At 40.4% G+C, this 25,984-nt stretch overlaps 1 protein-coding gene across 2 annotated transcripts in view; it reads left to right on the top strand.

Annotated features, from left to right (window-relative positions):
* CALN1 (calneuron 1) overlaps positions 1-25,984 on the top strand; it is a 428,896-nt gene that overhangs the window by 214,706 nt on the left and 188,206 nt on the right. The gene's annotated exons all lie outside the window — the stretch shown is intronic.

Raw genomic sequence — 25,984 nt, forward strand, 5'->3', positions numbered from 1 at the left:
TTGTAACCAAGTTGAGTGAGAAAATGCTCACAATCGATGGCGTCTGGCAATTTGTAGCAGTGTTCTCTTCATGGATGAATCCCGGTTTTCACTGTACATGGCAGACAGCAAGTATGGCATTGTGTGGGTGAGCGGTTTGCTGATGTCAATGTTATGGATCGAGTGGCCCATGGTGGTGGTGGGGTTATGGTATGGGCACACGTATGTTATGGACAACAAACACAGGTGCATTTTATTGATGGCATTTTGAATGCACAGAGATACCGTGACGGGATCCTGAGACCCATTGTTGTGCCATTCATCCAGAATTATCACCTCATGTTGCAGCATGATAATGCATGCCCTCATGGCCAGCATACTCACCGCACATGTCACCCATTGAGCATGTTTGGGATGCTCTGAATCAGTGTATGCGACAGCGTGTTCCAGGTCCTGCCAATATCCAGCAACTTCACACAGCCATTGAAGAGGAGTGGACCAACATTACACAGGCCACAATCAACAACCTGATCAACTCTATGTGAAGGAGATGTATTGCACTGCATGGGGCAAATGGTGGTCACACCAGATACTGACTGGTGTGGGACCCCTCCAATATAGTAAAACTGCAAATTTTAGAGTGGCCTTTTATTGTGACCAACCTAAGACACACCTGTTCAATAACCATGCTGCCTAATCAGCATCTTGATATGCCACACCTGTGAGGTGGATGGATTATCTCGGCAAAGGAGAAGTGGTCACTAACACAGATTTAGACAGATTTGTGAACAATATTTGAGAGAAATAGGCCTTTTCTGTATATAGTCTTAGATCTTTGAGTTCAGCTCATGAAAAACGGGGGTAAAAACAAAAGTGTTGCGTTTATAATTTTTTTTAGTGTAATTGTACAACACTTTGGATAACTTTAGGTATTCCAAGATTTTTTTCAATAAAAATAATTAAAAATCAAGTTTTTAGTACATTTTCCCATTGCTTGCTGCTTTTTGCATTGGGCCCCTAGATCTCTTTTTCTGTACTGATTTTGTATACTTTTGAGTGGGGACAGAGTTTAATAGTCTCAAGATAGGCAACATTCTTTTCATCATTTTTGTTCTATCCATTTTATTTTACAAGATCCAGATTAGGGATGATCGAACTTTTGAAAAGTTCGGTTCGGCCAGAACATCCGAACTTCCCGAAAGTTCGGCCCGGATTTCAGAACCCCATTGAAATCAATGGGACCCGAACTTCGGTAATCAAAAAACACAATTTTTAAGCCCTAAAACCCAATAAATGCCCCTAAAAAGTCCCTAGGGTTCTGGGTCATGCCCCATTAACTATTAATCACACAAAAAAAGTTCTTAAAAAGTGTAATTTTTGATAGAGAGCCAATTATTGAAAAAAAAAGAGAGATTTTTTGATTTTGACTTTGGATTTAGTATCTGGGGGGTCTAAAAAGTGTACATGTGAAGTTTCAGCTCTGTAGCATGTCCAGAACCATGAAAAAAAAAAAGATAATTTTTCAGTAGAACAGGGATGTGGGACCCTCCTTTTACACCTATATGATCTTTTTTTTCTGGTTCTGGACATGCTACAGAGCTGAAACTTCACAGGTACACCTTTTAGACCCCCCAGACACAAAATCACACAAAGTTCTTAAAAATTGTTATTTTTGATAAAAAAGCCAATTATTGAAAAATTAATTACATGTGAAGTTTCAGCTCTGTAGCATGTCCAGAACCATAAAAAAAAGATAATTTGTATTAGAACACTTTCAGCTCAGGGGGTTGGCTTCTCTTCTCGGTTTTCACATCTTGCCGGTTTAATAGCAGGCATTTTTTTGGGTTCTTTGCAGTCAGGAAAAACATCTGAACTTGTGTATAGTGGTACTGTGCACAAGTTCTGATGTTTTGCCTGCCTCCAAAAACCCCCAAAAAATGCCAGCAAAAACACACCTGGGCCTTTTTTTGGCATTTTTTGGGGTTCTTTTGAGGCAGGCAAAACATCTGAACTTGTGTATAGTGGTGTATATACATACATACATATATTTATATACACACCTAGACATATATAGGTGTGATAGTAGCAGAAATATATGCTTGCGCTAATGAAATAATTTACAGTAATATATTTCTGCTACTATCACACCTATATATGGCTAGGTGTCTATATACATATAATTATGTGTGTATATATACCACTATACACAAGTTCAGATGTTTTGCCTGCCTCAAAAGAACCCCAAAAAATGCCAAAAAAATCTCTTTTTTTTTAAATGTTTTCAATAATTGGCTTTTTTATCAAAAATGACAATTTTTAAGAACTTTTTTTGTGTGATTTCGTATCTGGGGGGTCTAAAAGGTGTACCTGTGAAGTTTCAGCTCTGTAGCATGTCCAGAACCATAAAAAAAAGGATTGTTTGTATTAGAACACTTTCAGCTCAGGGGGTTGGCTTCTCTTCTCGGTTTTCACACCTTGCCGGTTTAATAGAAGGCATTTTTTTGGGTTCTTTGCAGTCAGGAAAAACATCTGAACTTGTGTATAGTGGTACTGTGCACAAGTTCAGATGTTTTGCCTGCCTCCAAATACCCCCAAAAAATGCCAGCAAAAACACACCTGGGCATTTTTTTTTTGACGCTAGTGTTTTTTTGTCATTTTTTGGGGTTCTTTTGAGGCAGGCAAAACATCTGAACTTGTGTATAGTGGTATATACACACACATAATTATATGTATATAGACACCTAGCCATATATAGGTGTGATAGTAGCAGAAATATATTACTGTAAATGATTTCATTAGCGCAAGCATATATTTCTGCTACTATCACACCTATATATGTCTAGGTGTGTATATAAATATATGTATGTGTGTATATACACCACTATACACAAGTTTAGATGTTTTGCCTGCCTCCAAAACCCCCCAAAAAATGCCAGCAAAAACACACCTGGGCATTTTTTTTTGACACTAGCGTTTTTTTGGCATTTTTTTGTGTTCTTTTGAGGCAGGCAAAACATCTGAACTTGTGTATAGTGGTATATATACACACATAATTATATGTATATAGACACCTAGCCATATATAGGTGTGATAGTAGCAGAAATATATTACTGTAAATTATTTCATTAGCGCAAGCATATATTTCTGCTACTATCACACCTATATATGTCTAGGGGTATATATACAGACATATATGTGTATATATATACCCCCTATACACATGTTCAGATGTCATGTCTGACATCAAACATGTCCTCAAAAAAGCACTGGCAGTGGCAACCCCTGCAGCATGAAAAATGCTTGCTGGTGAGAAGCCATATTTCTGTCCTGAAGCAACTCAGAGAAATGATCATTTCTCTATAGCAGTCACAAATCAGGAAAAGGTGTGACACTATAATGAGTGTCCCCCATATACCTGTGATGTGTTTCCAAAATTGATGTGCACTTGAACGGGTGTACAGTAAATACTATGCACCCTGGTGCATATACTTGGGTGTGTTATGGTGAATAGGTGATGATAAATGGATAATGTGATACCAACATAAACCAACAAAGTGCACAAGTAATTCAAAGAAAAAGTGTCCAATATTTCAATGGTTGCCACCTCAGTGTATAGTCCATATACATATAAAAGTGCATAAAGTCCCAATCGTCCCCTCACAGGCTAAAGTAAAATCCACTCTGTGGGTTCCTCTAGATCCGTGGGGTGCAGATGGGTTCCACCACCTTTGTGGGGATTAGCCCCTTACCATAGAGAAAAGAGGTTAAGGACGGATAATCGGCCCAGTAGTGTCTTGGGAATTCAGGGAGGTCACCGTGAAATAATCAGATAGTAAGTGTGGCCTCTTACCGGATCGCTCAAACCAAAAGGCGACTGTCTCACTGATCTTTCGGTGTCTCAACCCAATCCCGGTCCACTCTTGTTCTGGGTGTTACTCTCCGCACAGGTGAGGGCTTCCACGTGTATCTCACAGAAACAGAATCAGACCATAGCGCAGTACCTTTGACAAGGTCCGTAGACAACTGTTTAGTGGAAACGCGTCACAGAGGAGCGCCGCATCGTCATTGCAAGTTGCCGAGGACCGCACTGCAGGCGGCCACGGCCTCTCCAATATCGGTATCGGTTTCCTGTGTCCATTAGTTAACATCTAACTGTAAGTGCACTGGATACTTTTGTTTTAATAAATTGTCAAAGTTACTGCGCTATGGTCTGATTCTGTTTCTGTGAGATACACGTGGAAGCCCTCACCTGTGCGGAGAGTAACACCCAGAACAAGAGTGGATCGGGATTGGGTTGAGACACCGAAAGATCAGTGAGACAGTCGCCTTTTGGTTTGAGCGATCCGGTAAGAGGCCACACTTACTATCTGATTATTTCACGGTGACCTCCCTGAATTCCCAAGACACTACTGGGCCGATTATCCGTCCTTAACCTCTTTTCTCTATGGTAAGGGGCTAATCCCCACAAAGGTGGTGGAACCCATCTGCACCCCACGGATCTAGAGGAACCCACAGAGTGGATTTTACTTTAGCCTGTGAGGGGACGATTGGGACTTTATGCACTTTTATATGTATATGGACTATACACTGAGGTGGCAACCATTGAAATATTGGACACTTTTTCTTTGAATTACTTGTGCACTTTGTTGGTTTATGTTGGTATCACATTATCCATTTATCATCACCTATTCACCATAACACACCCAAGTATATGCACCAGGGTGCATAGTATTTACTGTACACCCGTTCAAGTGCACATCAATTTTGGAAACACATCACAGGTATATGGGGGACACTCATTATAGTGTCACACCTTTTCCTGATTTGTGACACTAGTGAATTTTAGCGCACCTGATTTCTTTTCTACACAATTTTATCACCATTTGGTTCGAAGGTTGCAGCTATTCACACTACTGATCCTGCGCACTTATTTCATTTTATACACTCTATAGCGGTCACCCTGCTATGGAAGGGTTTTGTCACCCTTCCATAGCAGTCACTGTCAGTTAACCCTACACTACACTACGGTCCCCTTACACTTAACACTTTCCCTACAGAAACTAAATTTTTGAAGCTAACTTAAGTGTAAAGGAGCACTCTAACTACACTAGATATCCCTTTCCTCACACTAAAAATAGCTAAATGACACTTTGTAACACATTAGAACAGAACAGCATTCCACTCTCTTCCATGTCCCGTACAAGAATGCTAGGAATTTGGCGGGGCGATCTTATATACTGGGGGGCGTATTCACTAATGATTGGTCTAGGGACCCCCTAGTCACTCCAATCACATTCCTAGCATTCTCCTGCCCCCTCAATTGGCTTTTGCTAATGGTTCTGGTCCAATCACAGGCTTTTAAAGCCCATTTCCTGAAGCATTGCATTTTGGTCGGTTCTGGTTGCCGAATTCCGAACTTTTTGGGCAAAAAGTTCTAAATTCGGCCGAACCTCGAACACCCAATGTTCGGGCCGAACCGATGGTGGACCCGAACCGTTCGATCATCCCTAATCCAGATCTGTGAAAGTGAAATTTGATTTGTTGGTATGTATTATTGCATTTATTCCATTCCTCCTACTTTTGAAATATGCTTGGTTTTGTGCTGCTTTGTCTTGGATTGTTAACTGTGACTGTTCATAAAGTATTCAACATTATCGTGTGAACTAGATAAGTTTTAGTTTTATGTCCTTAGAAAATGATGCATTTTATAAGGCAAGGGTACGTTTTTTAATCACCATCAGGAGAGCTTATGAGAATTGAGGAGAAATATTCTTAATTTATACGAATACTAAGCTAGGACTTTGAAGAGCTTTTTCAGTTTCTGCAATATCCTAGCTGTGCATGCTAGTGGAATTGACTCATCACTCAATACGAGCCCCTGGAGTTAAAGATGTCCTTTCTAAACTGGTTGACATATCATTATAGAGTCTCTGCTTGCAGACTGGGGTCAAAATACATCAATACAACTGCATGGACACATTGCACTGTTTTCTAAGTGGTAATGTATACATTAGTGTCAATGGGGAACTGTCAAAGCAATTACATGTTTGCTTTCTGTAGTTCTTTAGTAACAGGGAAAGAAACTGATTGTCCGTGAGATAAATTTCCTTTCCTGACAGACTCCTTGAGCAAATGATTGAGTATTTGTGTAAACAATGATGGTTATTAATTACTTGTGGATTGATATTCAATTACATATTGAGCAAACACTAGAAATCGTGACTTGCAAACATCTAGTGACATTTTACCTCACAGGGCTATAAATAAAGCCACTGAAATAAGATTGGATGTGATTGATGACGAAATCTACTCAATATCTGTTTACAGATGTCACCAGTTTTGACATCTTATAAGTTGGAGGTTGTTTTTAATCTCCCTAAAATGCCTCTATCTTTAAATGCAGCAACAGTGCTATCTGGATGGGGTGGGAATACTGGCCATGCAATCCTTAAGGTAGTACCAGTGGTGTTTTTTTTTTCTAGTAGCACTGTCAATAATTGCAGTTTCAGCTTAATAAGCTTTGCATTTATGAATTACCCTTTTGTTACTTACAGTATGTTTTTAGTTGGGAAAGTGTACTTGTTTGAAAATAGATCTGAACCCTAAGAGCCCATTCACACTGCCGCGACTTGTCAGGCGACTTGTCAGCCTGACAAGTCGCGGTATGTCGCGGTCCATTGAGTAGTACAGGACCCGTTCTAATAGGAGCGGCACAAGTCGCTTTGGCTTAGAAAAAGGGTCCTGTACTACTTTGGGGCAACCTCGGAGCGACTTGCATAGACTTCAATTATGTGAAGTCCCTGCAAGTCGCGCCGAAGTCGCGGTGCACAGCGGTGCACGCGACTTCACAGGTCGCCCCCGAAGTCGTGTTGCCTCAGTGTCGGCTCTTACTGAATGACATTTAGTTTACTAAAGCACTCTGTATAATAACAATTGCTATTTTAAAAATGTAATATTATATTCACCTTTTTCCTATCCTTTTTTTGCATCTCAGTGCTACTGATCTCCTCCAACCACTTTCAGCCACTTCCTGTCTCTATGCATTTGCTACAGTGTCAGCTGCACATCATTGATCAGCAGTGGCTTCCTAATGATTATAACATTGGACTATGCCTGCACAATTTATATTGGCACACCAACCAGTAGTCTACACTAGGTGTGAATGTGACAAGGTGACAACACAGGAGCGCAGTTGGGAGACAGTTGTCACCCCAGGAAATGCTTGGATATGGATCACTAGGAAATATTTTAAAGAAAGCAGCACACTTAAAAATATTAAAAACAAATAACATGCAGACATTTTTTTTAGAAGGGTAGACTACCCATTACAGGAGAGGGAGAAAAGTATTCCATAGAAGTAGAGTTAGAGGAGTCAATTGTAGCAGAAATCAATGAAATATCAATGGTAACAATACAACACAAGAAAATCAACATAGACCCATAAACAAAGCAAAAAGAATCGAGGATAACAAAAAAATGTACCCAACACCACATCCGTGGTGAGGGACCTAAGCCCTCCTCTCCTTTCGTTATGTAACCAATGCGAAAAAACATACAGTAGTAAACATAATATGGACATCCAATGCAAGTATTTGTCCAGAAAGAAGGAAATGTAACATAATACGAGGAAAGAAAGAAAGAAAGAAGGAAAGAAAGAAAGAAGGAAAGAAAGAAAGAAAGAAAGAAAGAAAGAAAGAAAGAAAGAAAGAAAGAAAGAAAGAAAGAAAGAAAGAGAAAGAAAGAAAGAAAGAAGGAGGTAAGTGTAGCTTGCCTATGAATGTCCATCTTGTCCTCAATGACATAATGATGGAGTTTGCAAATAATGCATCCAAAGGAGTCCAAACCTTCTCAAAAGACTTTTGTTTATCCTGTAGTATGCTGACAATTTTCTCATTAAAGTGATTGTAAAGGATTTTTTTTTCAAATAACAAACACGTTATATTTACAGTATCTGCTCTGTGCAATGGTTTTTCACAGAGCAGCCCTGGTCCTCCTGTTCTGAGGTCCCCTGCTGCCACTCCTTGCTCCCCCCCTGCTATGGGGGCATTCATCATGTTGGCTCGATCCTAAGCTGGGCTCTGTGCGTCCATCAACATACACAGGATGCCTCAGCCCCATCCACTGCTCTCTCCTCACAGGCTGTGATTGACAGCAACAATGGCTCCTGCTGCTGCCTGCATTTACAGTTGCTGCTCTTGGGTACAGCACTGGATTAAGATTGGGCTCAGGTAATTATTTAGGGGGTGAGGCAGCGGGGGCGCTGAATACAGAAGGTTGTTTATCTTGAAGCAGAGAATGCATTAGGGTAAAAAAAAGTACGCCTGCCTTTACAACCACTTTAAGTCTTATCCAGGTAAGTTTACATTTGGCCATGGACAGGTCGACCACTGAACCTTTCCAAGATGTTCCTATGGCAATTTTAGCCACTGAGAACATGTAAAAGATCGGCGACTGCTGACTGCGTGCATTTGGGGACATTATCTTTCAGCTCATGTAAAAGAGCTGTTCAAGCATTTTTGGAAGTATTGATCATAGTAACAGAGTAAATTAGCGCATTGCATCCTCATCCAAAAATGCTTAAAGTTGTTGTAAAGTCAGAAGGTTTTTTATCCTAATGCATTCTATGCATTAAGATAAAAGCCTTTAGTGTGCAGCAGCCCCCCTTAGCCCCCCTAACACTTACCTGAGTCCCCTCTCGATCCAGTAATGTCAACAAATGCCTCGCCGTCTGGGACTCTTCCTCCTTATTTGCTGCCCACTGCTGTCAATCGAGCTCAGTTAGCCAATAAGGAAAAAGAGGGGGCTGGGTTGAACCGCAGCTTTGTGTCTGAATGGATACACGGAGCTGCAGCTCGGCTTGGGTGCCTCCATAGCAAGCTGCTGGCTGTGGGGGCATTCAAACGGAGGGAGGGGTCAGTAGCTCCAGCCAGGGACCCAAGATAGGGAGGATTGGGGCAGCCCTGTGCAAAACCACTGCACAGAAAAGGTAAGTATTACATGTTTGTTATTTTAATAGAAAAAAAAACAAGACTTTACAATCACTTTAACCTTAGGACGAGTTCCTCATGTGTGAAACATGGTTCTTAAGAAGCAGAAGGAAGATTCAGGGCACATCCTAGTCTGTCATGAACCATTTACCAGTGAGATAAGGCTTTAAATCTCACCTAAATCTCACCTCTGTAAGCGTAACATTCAGAATATCCTTATAAATTCTAGAGGTCCAGCCCCTCCACTCATCCTCACTAATCTCGGTTTCTAGATCCCTTTCCCAAGCCAGCCTGTAGGATAATTTAGTAGGAGTAGCTATCAGTGTTTCATAAAGAACCGAGATGCCACCCCTCTGTGCCGAGTCCTGTAAACATCTGTTTTTATTTACAGCTTTCACTATATTATTACTAGATACTTTTTGAAACAAGCTCTAAAAATGCAAGATTTGTTTTAACCACTTGCCGACCAGTTACGTTGACTGCACTCGATTCTGTCCAGCGACGTAGACCTACGTCGCTGGACTCCTCCCCTTGTGGGCAGCGCTCGCGCGCCGCCGGAGGCTCGCTCCCACTGTTTTCAGTCACAGCGGGAGTCGGGCCAGGGGAGGAGCAGCGGCAATCGCCGCCGCTCTTCCCGATCGTCGGGGAATCGAGTCTGGAGATCCGCCCGCTTGTGTAAAGAGAGCGGGCGGATCTCCTAAGTGACAAACAGTGACAGATTGCAGTGTTCAGCATAGCTGAACATGCGATCTGTCCCTGTGTCACTCAGTCACCTCCCCCCTCACACGTCAGTAAGCACCAGGCATACATTAACCCCTCCCTCTCCAATGAAATTAACCCCTTCCCTGCCAGTGTCATTTTTACAGTAACAGTGCATATTTATAGCACTGATTACTGTAGAAATGTCACTGGTACCCCCAAAAGTGTCAAAAATGTCAGTCAAGGGTCCGATCTGTCCGCTGCAATGTCGCAGTCCCGCAAAAAAATCGCAGATCGCCGCCATTACTCGTTAAAAAAAAAACACCAAAAATTACAGAAATCTTTCCCTTAGTTAGTAAACGCAATAACTTATGCACAAACCAATCAAAATATGCTTATTGCGATTTTTTTTACCAAAAATATGTAGCAGAAAACAAATTGGCCTAAAATGATAAAAAATTTTGATTTTTACATTTTTTGGGGGGGGGAATTTCCTATAAAAAATTTGAAAAATATTGTTATTTTTTCAAAATAGTCGCTCTTTTTTTGTTTATAGCGCAAAAAGTAAAAATCGCACAGGTGATCAAATACCACCAAAAGAAAGCTCTATTTGTGGGGAAAAAAAGACGTAAACTTCGTTTGGGTACGGCATTGCATGACTGCGCAATTGTCAGTTAAATTCGCACAGTGCCAAATCGCAAAAAGTGGCCCAGACATAAGACAGCAAAATCCTCCGGTGGTAAAGTGGTTAAGTGGAACAGTTCAGACTCTGGTCCATCTGAGTTGTTGAGTAAAATATGTCACAATACAAATTCCTTTATGGTCACTAAAATGTTCAATGCAAGATAATCCTTTATCAAGCCACCATTTAAATTGATGAGGATGCAGGCCAGGTGGGAGGTGAGAAAGAAGGATTATTAAATACTAGGGTCACATGCATGTGCAAGGATTGCAGTGAAACCAATTTGCAGAAGGAATCCCAGAGATGCAGAGAATGGCACAGTGAGCAACACAAACTCATCATGGAAAAAGATCCACAGACCTGGGCCTCCAATGAAATTCAGTTTGGTCTCTATGAAGAATATGAATATTTTTATATAAGAAGAATATATTTAATGATCATTCTTCAATAAAGATTTGGACGTAATTGATGATCCTAGGTGTGCTGGCGAAAAAGTGTATTTGATCTGTGATGTTTCCAGTTCCAGCTGGTTGTTGCTGTAGCACCTGCTACTCCTGAAGCCCTATCCAGGAAAGTGTGTGATGGGAATATCGATACTACATTCCCCTATAAAGTCATATGATGTAACACATAGGAGTGGAAGCTGGGTGACATCATTTCCTGTCTGGATTGGAAGTTGGCCATATTGGTACACTCTACATGCAATTTAGAGTCTGTGACTATCTCAGCAACTGTGAACGTCTTTTTATGTGTTTTTAATCATTTAATAAACCTACTACACAGTTAAGTGATATTTATAAGGGACACATTTCTGGAATTGGGACAGCTGGAGTAAGGAATATCACCTTGGATGCTGGTGGATTGCATTATTATCTGACCTGTATGGATCAGACATTAAGCGAGCGTGCATGCTGGCTGATGGTAGAGAACAGTGATACATCTAAATTGAAGAATCATGGGTGTGTGAAGCCTTATTCTCTGCAGAATTTGGACTATTAATTCACCTCTGGGTTAACTTCATGAAGTATTCTGATGAACTGTTAAACTTTTCTTATTTGCCCTTATTTTCACTCATTAGTTCTATGTATGTACTAACGGGGCAGTGGGGTATTTATTGAACATTTTTTTGCATTATATTCACTTTTTTATATGTGGTTAGTATGATCTCACTTTATTTATCATTTGGATGATTATTTACTGTACATCACTATTACTATTTTAATTCTATACAAGTGTTACTATATATGTATGGTGTTTATTGATATCCTACTTTAAAACAATTGATCTATATGCAATATTATAAGTATATTCCCTTTTACTTAGTCTTTTTTAGTTTTTTGCACTATTTATTTTGCATACATGTGTTAGGAGGGCAGTAAGATATTTACGGATTTTCTTTTTTTTGTGAGCAGTGCAGCACTATTTTTTATCTTTCTAAAGGCTTAAAGTGTTTATAAAGTCTTGTTTAAAAAAATAACAAACATATTATATTTACCTCCTCTGTGCAGTGGTTTTGCTTAGGGCAGCCTGGATCCTCCACTTCTCCAGTACCTCTTCTGTGCTCCTGGCCCCTCCCTTCAGTAGAGTGTCCCCACAGCAAGCAGCTTGCTATGGAGGCACCTGAGCTGAGCCACAGCTCCCTGTGTCCATTCAGACATGGAGCCATGACCCAGCCCTGCCCCCTCTCTCTTCTGATTGGCTGATTGTCTTTGATTGACAGCAGTGGGAGCCAATCCTGCCTCGCTGCTGTCTCAGCCAACGTGGAGGGGATTCCCGGACAGCTGAGACACTCCTGCAACATTGCTGGATAGAGATGGGCTCAGGTAAGTATAAGGGGAGCTGAGGGGGGCTGCTGACCATGGAAGATTTTTTTAACCTAATGCATAGGATGCATAAAGATAAAAAAAAAAAAAAAACTTCTGACTTTACAATCCCTTTAATGAACATGTGAAAGTTATCAAAACCTGCAGCCTATTCATTATTGGGCTCATTAAAATTATGTATTTAAATTAAATCAAATTATTTCCTTTCAGACCATATTTGAATAGATGTATCTCTTAATTAGGCTGTGTTTGAATACCAATAGGATTATTTACAAGAAGAGTGCCTCACCCTTACTGTATTCAGCTATTTTTAATATTAGTTTAGAACTTGTCAGCAGTTTGTATGAAAGTTGTAAACATATACATAAAATAACCTGAAAACTGTAATTTAGCTTAAATATAATTTAACCAGATATTTGAATTATTTTATTGCATATACATGTGATAATAGATCATTTTGAGCTATGATAAGCCATGTATTGTAACCCATATCACAACCTGCTAAAAAGAAAAACTTGCAATTAACTCAATTGAGGTCTATTAACCTCCCTGGCGGTATGATTATTTTGGATTTTAGGTGCTGAAAGCGGTACCATTATTTTGCATGTAATTCTTAAGGATGAGCAGCCCAAACCAACTATTTATATATGATTTTTTTTACTGTGCGTTCTTCTTTATAACATCTCGGGTATGATAAAGTTTGAAACATGAAATCCTAAATTATAATATAATAAATAACTATAAAATAATAACAAATAATAATATAATAATAATAAAACTTTTTATTCAATAAATTATAGTAAATAATGTAATCAAAAACACTGACATTTTTTTTGGCCAAACAAGGATTAGTAGTCATATTCAGTAATTGTCCCGGGTATGGAAAATTTTAAAACAGGGTACAGCACAAAGTCCAACGTCACAGTCAGGACAATAGCACCGCGTTTCTTTTCGGATTTTCCGTCCAGTGTCATCACGTTTGGAACAGCAAACCACACACATCCTTGTGGGTTTAGGCTTCTTTTCCGTTGGTGGAATGTGGTCCATAAAGTGACGACTGGTCAGGCATTCGGGGTTCACAACACCAGCAGCACGGTGTCCGGATCTACTTACAGCCGTTGGTGTTTGGTGCCTGAGAAATATCAGTTCGGCAATTTTCCAAACAAAGTCCGCATGAACCACAGGCCTGTCACTCTTCTTTTTTAGGAGAATAAATGCGTTCCCAAACACTGTTCAATAAGATGCCTGAAGATTTTTTTGTAATATTTTTTGTTGTTGTTTCCGCATTGCTGGATACAAAGTCATGGCCTGGTCAGCTCTGTCCACACCTCCCATGGTGTTATTGTAATCCATCCCCGGTTGTGGTTTCATTACATCTTTTCCACCTTTTGTGTGTACCATGACAGTAGAGGTGTTGTGGATGGTACTCATTAGGCACACATCTTTTTTGTCACGCCATCTCAGTGCCATCATTTTGCCTTTCTGCCAGGCAACTATTTCTCCTGCCTTGAGCTTTTTGTTGGCAAAAGTTGGGGGCATGTCACGCCGGTTAGCTCTAACGGTCCCATACGCATTCGTCTTGTTTTGAAGAAGGAACTCATAGAGTTCTGGAGAGGTATAAAACGCAGTACCCCTGATTCAGCAATGGCTCAATTAGCGTAAGAATTGAAGCGGTTGCCATTCCATAACTGCTGAGCCTTTCGTTAAATTTGGTTCCTTTCCCGGTGTATAGGACCGAATTCCAAATGTATCCAGAGCTAGATTCACAAAGCATGAATGACTTTATGCCAAAGCATGCTCTCTTGGACGCAATATACTATATTCAGCTGAGTCTTCCTTTGTAGGCCATTCGACTTTCGTCTATACAATGCAGGCCTCTCATGACGTCTGAATGACGAAACGCATAAGGCGTAATTACGTCTCACCTGCTATCTTGGTTGCAACGCACTTCTGGTCGGTGAAGCGCACGGCGTCCCGGAAGCCGGAAGCCCCACTACACACCGTGTAGGTGTAATGTTTCGGTACCTCTGGTACCCTTGCTTCCATATTTCTCCTCTCTTAATTGCGTCCCATCTTGTATAACAAAGGACGCATATATCTTTAAGACCGGATGACATCACTGCCGAGCGCCGCTATGAGCGGCTATTTCAATCGCCGGTTTGCTCTCACTCATCGCTCGTTCAAACCCACATGTTCATCGCACCTACGCCTGAGAAGTCGGAGCTGCTGACATACCTTCCTTGCTGAACTGAAGCCGGAAACCTCGCTGGTGATCCGTATCTCGCTACGGGATCACCCCTCTCCAATGGACACTGTTATTCCTAAACCTATCTAAGTGATAAGTACCCCGCAGGGGATTCTTGCTACCAATCTCCTACTGTCATCTACTGCAATTACCAAGACTATCTATCTATTCACTATCACCTGCATAAGACTGTTAGCTCTTGGGACTACCTTGAACTATCCTTGCACTAGGTTACTCTGTCTAAGTATACTCCATCTGTGTCCTCTTACCATCTGCACTATACTTGACATCAGAACCTATCTGCTTTACCATCACCTGCAACTCTCCTAATACTACTTCTAGTGCTCACCATACAATAGCCTGTCTCTCATCTATATCCTCATATACTCTATCCCTCCATTAAACATCTATTGATATATATATAGTATATAACAGGCTGTACACGGTGATGAAGTCCTGAGAGTTGGATATGTTATTCAACAGATTCTCTACAAGGCTACTGAGTGTAATAATTCTGCAGCTGTAAATCCATCCACAAACGAAAACGCATGAACGTTACAGATTGAACGAGCCTTTAAAAAAAATATGGATTCAGCAGAATTATCCACTCATGTACTACAATTAAAACAGCAAGTAGATGCATTGATCCATGCGCTTACAGAGGTAAAAAATGACAATCAAACCTTGAGACAGCAGCTTGGCCGTCTCACACAGCCTCCTGCTGCTCAGCCCCGTGAGCCTAAGATAAACCCTCCTATAGTGTTTTCTGGTGATCGGAGCAAATTCCGTGAATTTAAAAACGCATGTCAATTGTTTTTTTTGTTAAAACCTCTAACCTACACCACTGACCAAATTAAGGTTTGTACTATCATCTCCTATTTAACGGGTGAACCCCGGGCCTGGGCAGATGCTCCCTTTGAAAAGGATGATCCACTCCTTAATTCTTATCCCTTATTTCTAGCACAACTTGCTACTTTATATGAAGACCCCAACAAGCAGAGTACCGCTGACACACAATTACGGGCCTTAAAACAAGGAAGGAGACCTGTTGAAGATTTTGTGGTGAATTTTAAAAGATGGTCCCCTGATTCAGGGTGGAACGACACATCTTTGCGAACGCAGTTTAGACTCGGCCTATCTGAGGCCGTTAAAGACGAGCTCGCCCGAGCGGATTTACCTGGCACTCTAGAGGGACTGATCCAGACCAGTATCAATATTGACAGACGACTACGAGAAAGAAAGGCTGAGAAGATGGGCTCACCATTTTCCAGTCCTTCTCGGATGTTGCCTGCTGATCCTACTCCTATGGAAGTAGGAATGATACGTCCACCTCTGACCCTTTCTGAACGTGCCAGGAGGAAAACCGAACATCTTTGCATGTACTGCGCATCCCCGAATCATTTGGTAAACGACTGTCCTCTTGTCCGTAGAAAAGAGGGTGAGTGTTCAAATGTCTTGCTAGGGGGACTCACAACTTCTTTTTCTAATCCTTATCTTTTTGTTCAATTAACATTGCAGTGGGACCAAACTAGGATCACCACCAAGGCTATGATTGACACAGGATCTTGTGGAAACTACATTGACATTTGTTTTGTCTCCCTTAATAAAATACCTATTGTTTCAAAACCCAAACCTGTCTCCGTTAGTTTTATTAACGGTACCCCTTTATCCTCTGGTCCTATCACCAGTCAGACACAGGCACTTCTTGTAACTGCTGACGAGTCTCATGTGGAGACCACCACCTTTGATGTATTAACTTCACCACATTTTCCAATCATTTTGGGACTTCCCTGGTTACATATACATCAACCAATCATCGATTGGAAAACAAGAACGTTAGCCTTCTCTTCTCACTATTGTGAGACGACGTGTAACCTCCCCACACATGATAGGATCCTGTCTGTACTGCCGGATGACATTATTCCTAAGTGTTATCAAGATTTATCGGAGGTTTTCCTTGAGAAAAACGCTCAAATGCTACCTCCTCATAGGGACTATGATTGTTGTATCGATCTGCTCCCTAATAGCAAGTTGCCTTACGGACATGTATATCCTCTCTCACAGGATGAACTCTCTCACCTTAAGGAGTATCTGGATGAAAAATTGGCAAAAGGATTCATCCGACCTTCTACTTCCTCCACTGCTGCTGGGCTCTTCTTCGTCCTCAATAAGGACTCTAGCCTTAGGCCTATCATTGATTTCAGACAATTAAATGCCATCACAATAAAGGATCGTTATCCTTTACCTCTTATTCCTGAACTTATCGAACAGGTGCGTGGGGCTTCTTTCTTTTCAAAATTGGACCTAAAAGGGGCATACAATTTAATTCGAATCCGTAAAGGGGATGAATGGAAGACGGCATTCAGAACCAGATACGGACTGTTTGAGTACCTTGTAATGCCATTTGGGCTATGTAATGCCCCCGCAGCCTTCCAACGGTTTATAAACAAGATATTCCGAGACTTGCTTGATGTTTGTGTGGTAGTATATTTGGACGATATACTTATCTATTCTCATTCCTTACCTGAGCACATAAAATATGTGAGACTTGTGTTGTCTAGACTACTTGCACATAACTTATATGTTAAATCAAAGAAATGTTTGTTTCATAAAGAGGAGGTACTATTCCTAGGATATATTATATCTAAAAGTGGAATCAAAATGGACATGAGCAAAATATCCTGCATTCTGGATTGGCCTGTGCCAACCACTCGCAAAGCATTACAAAGGTTCCTAGGATTCTCTAATTACTATAGGAAATTCATTAAAAACTTCTCTGCGATTGTGAAACCTCTCACACAACTTACAAGCACGAAGAGACCATTTAATTGGACAAAAGAAGCAAATGGAGCATTCTCTCTGCTAAAATCAAGCTTTACCACTGCCCCCATACTATGCCATCCAGACCCATCCCTTCAATACATCTTGGAGGTAGATGCATCTAATATGGCAGTAGGAGCAGTTCTCTCACAACGACCAACAAACACCTCACCTCTTCACCCAGTTGCTTTCTTTTCAAAGTCATTAAGTAGCCCCGAGGTGAACTACCCAGTAGGTGAGAAGGAGTTATTAGCCATAAAACTGGCATTAGAGAATTGGAGACATCTACTTGAGGGCACTCAATTGCCAATTCTGATATATACTGATCACAAAAACCTCCAATACCTTCAGACTAATAGAACTCTTTCCCACCGGCAGGTACGGTGGTCTTTATTCTTTCTGAGATTTAATTTTTTAGTAACTTACACACCCGCAGACAAAAATAAAAAAGCGGATGCACTCTCACGACTAGCCGAGAAAGATTGCACTGAGGTTCCCTCAGTTTCTATAATACCACTTGAACGTATTATCGGAGTCGTTCGCTCACTAAAGGAGGAGATTTTGCACAGCATAGGGTTGGATTCACCTCCACCACAACTAACTACTGACGTAGAAGACTTCCTCTACTACAACGATAAATTATACATACCTCCTACTATGCGAACCAAGATCTTAGAATTGTCGCATGATGTACCTATGGCAGGACATATGGGTATGACTAAAACTCTCAATCTACTCACTAGGCAATTTTGGTGGCCAGACATGAAGACAACCGTAAAAAAGTTTGTTTCATCTTGTGATATCTGTGCAAGGTCTAAAATTGACAACATGAAACCATCAGGATTACTTTGTAGTTTACCGATACCCCACGTTCCGTGGGACGTGGTATCCTTAGACTTCATAGTGGAACTACCACCTTCCAAAGGATTCAACACCATCTTGGTATCAGTGGACCATCTGACCAAGATGGCACATTTCACCCCTATCCGAAAACTACCTTCATCCAAACAAACAGCAGAATTACTTGTGAAACATGTCTTTAAGTTACATGGTATTCCAAAAACACTGCTGTCTGACCGTGGTTCACAATTTATCTCAAAGTTTTGGCTAGCTCTATGTCAGATACTGCGAATAGAGCGTAACCTCACTTCTCCCTACCACCCTCAGACCAACGGACAGACAGAGAGAGTTAACCAGTGCATTGAACAGTACCTGCGTTGCTATACTTCGTATCTACAGGACGATTGAGCAGATCTCCTCCCACTGGCGGAATTCGCCTATAACAACGCTACTCATAGCACTACTAAGCAAAGTCCGTTTTAACTGAATTATGGGTTTCATCCCACACTCCTTCCTCCACGTATCTTACCATCAAGTAATCCAGTGGCATCTGATTATCTTGCCCAGATAAAGGATTCTCTGGGATTACTCAACAATACCATATCTCATGCTCATAGCCAACAAAAAAAGTACTACGACCTCCGTAGGAAACCCTCTCCCCAATATGCCATTGGGGATCTTGTTTGGCTTTCTACAAAAAATCTGAGACTAAAGATCCCTAGTAAAAAACTTGGACCTCTGTTTCTGGGACCTTTCCCAATAGAGAATCTTATTGGTAAAGCTGCAGTACAACTCACATTGCCAGTAGACCTCAAGATACATCCTGTCTTCCATGTGTCTCTACTGAAGCCCCATGTTCCTAACCAAGGAATAAGGCCTACTATCTCACCTCCACCTCCTTTACAAGTGGAAGGTGGAGAAGAATTTGAGATAAAGGAAATTTTGGATTCCCGTTTCAATAGAAGAAGACTCCAGTATCTTGTACGATGGAAGAATTATGGGCCCCAAGATGACACCTGGCTGGATACCTCCGATATACATGCCCCTAGACTGATTCGCAATTTCCACTCGAAATATCCGGAAAAAACAGTTCTAGAGGCCTTCCGGAGCCGGCCTTAAGGGGGGGGGGTACTGTAATGTTCCGGTACCTCTGGTACCCTTGCTTCCATATTTCTCCTCTCTTAATTGCGTCCCATCTTGTATAACAAAGGACGCATATACCTTTAAGACCGGATGACATCACTGCCGAGCGCCGCTATGAGCGGCTATTTCAATCGCCGGTTTGCTCTCACTCATCGCTCGTTCAAACCCACATGTTCATCGCACCTACGCCTGAGAAGTCGGAGCTGCTGACATACCTTCCTTGCTGAACTGAAGCCGGAAACCTCGCTGGTGATCCGTATCTCGCTACGGGATCACCCCTCTCCAATGGACACTGTTATTCCTAAACCTATCTAAGTGATAAGTACCCCGCAGGGGATTCTTGCTACCAATCTCCTACTGTCATCTACTGCAATTACCAAGACTATCTATCTATCTATTCACTATCACCTGCATAAGACTGTTAGCTCTTGGGACTACCTTGAACTATCCTTGCACTAGGTTACTCTGTCTAAGTATACTCCATCTGTGTCCTCTTACCATCTGCACTATACTTGACATCAGAACCTATCTGCTTTACCATCACCTGCAACTCTCCTAATACTACTTCTAGTGCTCACCATACAATAGCCTGTCTCTCATCTATATCCTCATATACTCTATCCCTCCATTAAACATCTATTGATATATATATAGTATATAACAGGCTGTACACGGTGATGAAGTCCTGAGAGTTGGATATGTTATTCAACAGATTCTCTACAAGGCTACTGAGTGTAATAATTCTGCAGCTGTAAATCCATCCACAAACGAAAACGCATGAACGTTACAGTAGGAGCTATTGTTCTCTGCTTTTAATGCTTGTTTTGCTTTTGTTAAATGGGAGTACCCCTTTTTATTTGCTTCAATAAACGTTTTGCCTTAACTGTACTTCACTATGTGAGGATTTTTTTCTATACATGGTCCGGAATACTTCCCTGTATACCCTGGTATATTACCGATGTCCCCTGGAGTCCTTCTATATATATTTCTGGAGAAAAAGTCCTGTGGCTATATTACCCTACACTGAAGTCCATAGTGGAGAGGAGTCCACATTGTCCCCCTGAGATTTACAACGCTGTTTAACCCTGTAGGGGTACGGAGTTCCGGTGAGTGCGGGCATAATCATAAGGGAGGCACTCCTTATCCCTCACCTGCACCCGACGAAGTGGACCACCTTAGGACCCACCCTGAATCTCTGGGCTTACATCCCTGGAGCTCCATTTGGACTCTTCTTACCTTTCTAGCCACGATATAATATTGCTCATTGGAGCTCACGACACTGGTCACCTTGATATTGTTTCTGGACAATTAGCTTTTTATTATGAATTACATATTAATTTGAATCACGTTTTTTTTTTTTTTTCATTTATGTCACTTTAATATTGATATTGGATTATCAATTCACTCATTTTTTTCATTATCTTTATTTTTTATAAAATTATATTCTTTGAATATTAATTTATTCACCCATCACCCATTAATATTCTCTGTTATTTTCTAGCCATTTAATTGCTACTTCACTTGTGCACTTTATTTAGCGTTGCACTGTATTAACTTCCCGTATTCTGGCACGTCTTTGCCAATTATTTATCATTCTCACCTCTTGCACTTTATAGATTTTTGCACTATATCATATTCCTGCACTTCAATGCACTTTTTTTATATTTATTTGAATGATTAATTCTAGGATCTGCATTTGATTTGCATTTTAATAATTCCTTTCCTGCTATCAGCTTGCATATCTGTTTTTTTAACTTGTCATTCGACCTATATTCATTGCAGTTCTGCATCTTATGGTCATATACACCTTGGTATTTTATATTTTATTTTAAATTTTTTATTGACATTTATCCAGATTTCCTTTTAATATTGTCAGCGCCATCTACCTCACTATTTTCTTTTCACTGCTCTTTGTACACCCCCTTGGGGGTATACTTTTGAGGTGGGCAGCAGCCATATTCTGTCTTTATCCTAAGCGCGGATTTTTACTCTTTTCTTTATTTCGTCTATACAAATGTCTCTATCTGGCACATAGGGCTGCTGGAAATTTTTCAAAATGATTTGATAAATGTCCCAAATATTTTTGAGTTTTGGAGCTGGGTGAGAAGTCTCGTCAAATTCGTCATTATTTGTAAAGTGAAAATTTTTCATAATGAGCGAAAATTTGTATTCCGACATGACCGTGCCAAAAAAAGGAGTGGCCAGTAATTTGTTGGTGGTCCAAAACCACTTCTGCAGGGGTTTCCCCACCACTCCTTGCAGAATAATTTGGCCCAGAAATTTCCAGATGTCCTCTTTGGTCACGGGTTCCCACATCCTGCTCCTTGAAAACCTCTGATGCGCTGCAGCTTGTTGCTCCCGGTACCGATTTGTTCCCACAACAATCTTTTCAAAAACCTAATCGGTCAAAAAGAGTTGGAGGTAGGCCAAGGGGTTGTCATCTTTAACATCCACTTTGATACCAGGTGCTCCAGTAAACGGGAACCTTGGAGGCGCTACGTGCTCCGTACCGCAGGCAATCGAGCACCAAGTCCACACATCGCTGGGCACAGTCGCAGGATCATCGCTAAAATCGTTTTCTGCGCCCGATGACGAACTTCCCCATGAATCGCTATCACTCCATTCTGCAAGCGATCATGTATCGCTGTCGCTGTTTTCCAGCAGGTCAAATACCGCTTTTGAGGTGGCGGCGTGCTTTTTTGATGCCATGGTTGCTCTGCAGTATCCAGACACAAGGTATAGAAAAAATGCAGGAAGGGCAATGGAGAAAGCACTGGGGGGCAAGCTAAGGTCAATTTATTTTATTTTAGTAATGTAATCCAATAGGATTACAGTGTATCAGTGTGTTTGTGTATTTAACTTTTTGAATTTGCCACCGGTTCTAGTCCCCTGCGAACGTCACGTCGCAGGAGATGGAAGCCGGGTCACAGAGAGCATCGGGCGGAAGATCCGGCCGCTGCACACTGCCCAGATACATTGCTGGATCCGGCGGAAAAGGCAAGTAACCCCTCTTTCAGGATCCAGCGAAGCTTCTGGCGGTACCCCGAGTGTGGCTCGGGGTTACTGCTTTTGCCACTGAAATTGAACCCCGAGCCACACTCCAGAATACCGCTAGGGAGGTTAAGAGGGAACCGCCAGTGTATATATATATATATATATATATATATATATGTGTGTGTGTGTGTGTGTATATATGTGTGTATATATGTATATATATATATATATATATATATATATATATATATATATATGAAAAAGAAAACAAAAAAACCTGACTGAGCTCAACCTAAATTATACACTCTATATGTTGTATCCATGGATAGATATAACAGGACCCAGTGATCTGACACATGTATAGAAATGTAGAAATCAACCTTATTGAACGCAACTATCTAGACAATAGAAAGCCTACTATCTCATAAAATATAATTGGCCAATTATTGAAAATACACACATGGTAGCTGCAGGTCCTGTTATACCTATCTATGGATACAACATATAGAGTGTATAATTGAGGGTGAGCTCAGTCAGGCTTTTATGTTTTCTTTTTCCAATATCACAACCTCCTGAGATTTGACTCAAACACCCTATACTTTAGCAGCTCCCCTTGAATTTTTATACTTGCTTAACTTACTAGGCTTTCAGGTGTAAACTATATGTGTCACAGCTGTAGCCTGAGTAATTGAACTATCCAGAGTTTGCATTCCCAATTTTGATTCCAAGTCAAAGCTAATTCTTTCATTAGTTTGTTGTTCCAAAAGCCTTAAGGGTCAGCCTGTTAATTTTTTGCTATGCTGTCTGTAGTTCTGAGTTTAATTCTCAGCTGTAGCCTTGTTATCTTTGGATACTAGCTTGTCAGTTTTAACTCCATGTACAGTATTTAGTTAAAGCTGAAGTTTAAACTGCTTACCGTATATTTTTCATTCCCTTCCACCTGCATATTTGAATGTACACTGTGAGAAGTGTATGATATTCAGTGAAATCAGAGTAAACAATTTCTTTACAGGAGATAGGCCTGTAGAACTGTGCAAGAATAAAGGTAAGGTTAGAGTTCAGCTTTGGGTCCTTAGTAGAGATGCACGATTAATCATTAAAAAATTGCGATCTCAATTCACCCCCTCACGATCTTAAAACAGCAAGTCCTCAGTTCTTACAGAGCTGTTCTCTGCTCACTCACAGCTGTAAAAAAATAAAAAAGAGCCTCTAGAAAATGTGTATTATCATTGTTAAGGCTGTTAGATAACTATAAACACAATGCACAATGTACCTTTTCGTTCTTTTAGATCAAAGAAATGAACTTCCGTCTGTAAGTAAGGGCAGTTTAACCTCTTTAGGCCTCATGCACACTGGACGTTTTTACAGCTGCTGTTTTTGGCGTCAGATGTTTTTTTTCTGCAGCCACTAAACTCCCCAGCATGTTATCCTATGTGTCTATGCACACATAGGCTGTTATCAGCAGTTTTTGGCGGGGGCGTTTTCTGGCTGGAAAAAACCCGAAAAATAGTAGGTTTTATGAGGCGTTTTTTCAGCTGTAAAAATGCTCTAACTATGATGCTATTCGGCGTTTATCAATGTTTATCAATGTTTTTGAGCCATAAGCTTTTGTGGGAGTATAGTTTTGCTAAAAAAAAAAGCTAAAAAATGCTACAGCTGAAAAAAAGCTAAAAAACACTGAAAAACGCTACTGCAAAAAACCTGAAAAACGTCTTCTACAGCTACAGCTTTCTACTGACATTTTGATAATGTCCAGTGTGCATGAGGCCTAAAGACGAAGACGAAGCCTTTTTCTGACACTTGTTGCTTACAAGCTAAAATTAATATTTTTTGCAAGAAAATTTACTTAGAACCCCCAAACATTATATATATATATATATATATATATATATATATATTTTTTTTTTTTAGCAGAGACCCTAGAGAATAAAATGAGGATCATTGCAATCTTTTATGTCATACTGTATTCGCGCAGAAGTCTTTCTTTTTGGGAAAAAATACACTTTAATGAATTAAAAAAAAAAAACTGTACAGTAAAGTTAGCCTAATTTTTTTGTATAATGTAAAAGATGATGTTACACGAGAAACGTGAGAGAATCGTGATCTTTATTCTAAGCAAAAAAATTGTGATTCTCATTTTATCCAGAATCGTGCAGCTCTAGTCCTTAGGGACTTTTCACACTGATCTGTTTTTTTATGTGCTTTTGTTCGGCTTAAAGGCCCTTTCACACTGATGCACATTAATGTGTTCACATTACCTTACAATGGAAGGTGCCTTTAAAAAACTGCACCAAAGATGCAGAATGCAGGACTTTTGAAAGCTCAGCATGCTTGCAGTGTAAAGACTTACATAGAATTTAAAGGGATTCAATTTTCTTGCATTTTTGTTCTGCTTTTTAAACACCCAACATTCATTAAAATCTGATCAGTATTGTTGATGAATCCAAAATGTTTCTGTTCTGTGCTGAGTTATATTAAAACCCAATAGCTCACCTACAAGTTGAATTGTTCTTAACCTAGTTCCTTATACATAAAGTACCTGTCTGATCTATTTCTCATTTTTCAGTTTATCTGTAACTACTTTCCTTGTAGAAACTTCTGTTCCAAATGCTGTAGTTTCTTTAATGCCTCCTCCCTGCACAGAAAGAAGGAAGGAGTTTTCTGATTACCATGGGGGTGGGAGTTTGACCAAGGAAAGCTGTGCCGATGAAAAATGATGTGCTTCATCCAGGTTGAAACAAAAAAAATCTATACCCTGAGATAGTCAGGGGTTTATTTACTAAAGCTAGAGAGTGCAAAATTAGTCACAATTCTGCAAAGAAACCAATCTGCTTCCAGGTTTTATTTCCAAAGCTTAATTGAACAAGCTGAGGTTGAAAGCTGATTGGTTTCTAGGCAGAATTATGACCAATTTTGCACTCTCTAGCTTTAGTAAATAAACCCCTCAGTGTCTATTCTTTGTGTGGCTAGGAGGCATCTTATGACTACCTTGCGGCCCACACTTAACCACTTAAGCCCCGGAGGATTTGGCTGCTCTAAGACCAGGCCCTATTTTGCGATTCGGCACTGCGTGACTTTAACGGATAATTGCGCGGTCGTGCGACGCTGTACCCACATGAAATCGATGTCCTTTTTTTTTCCACAAACAGAGCTTTCTTTTGGTGGTATTTGATCACCTGTGCGATTTTTACTTTTTGTGCTATAAACAAAAAAAGAATGACAATTTTGAAAAAGTAACAATATTTTTCACATTTTTTTATATGAAATTCCCCCCCAAAAAAATGTAAAAATCAAAATTTTTTAACATTTTAGGCCAATTTGTTTTCTGCTACATATGTTTGGTAAAAAAAAAATCGCAATAAGTGTATTTTGATTGGTTTGCGCAAAAGTTATTGCGTTTACTAACTAAGGGAAAGATTTTTGTCATTTTTATTGTTTTTTTTTTTAACGAGTAATGGCGGTGATCTGCGATTTTTTTTGCGGGACTGTGACATTGCGGCGGACAGATCGGACCCTTAACTGACATTTTTGACACTTTTGGGGGTACCAGTGACATTACTACAGTAATCAGAGCTATACATATGCACTGTTACTGTAAAAATGACACTGGCAGGGAAGGGATTAACTTTACTAGAGATGAAGGGGTTAAATGTGTCCCTAGGGGCGTGCTTCTAACTGTAAAGGGGTGTGGTTTTTCATTTAACCACAGAGACATACGATCCTACATAGCAGGATCGTATGATCTCTGCAGTTAGATCAGTGAGAATGACAG

Source organism: Pelophylax lessonae (genome assembly GCF_965119305.1).
Source record: "Pelophylax lessonae genome assembly, chromosome: 2".
Taxonomy (NCBI): Eukaryota; Metazoa; Chordata; class Amphibia; order Anura; family Ranidae; genus Pelophylax; species Pelophylax lessonae.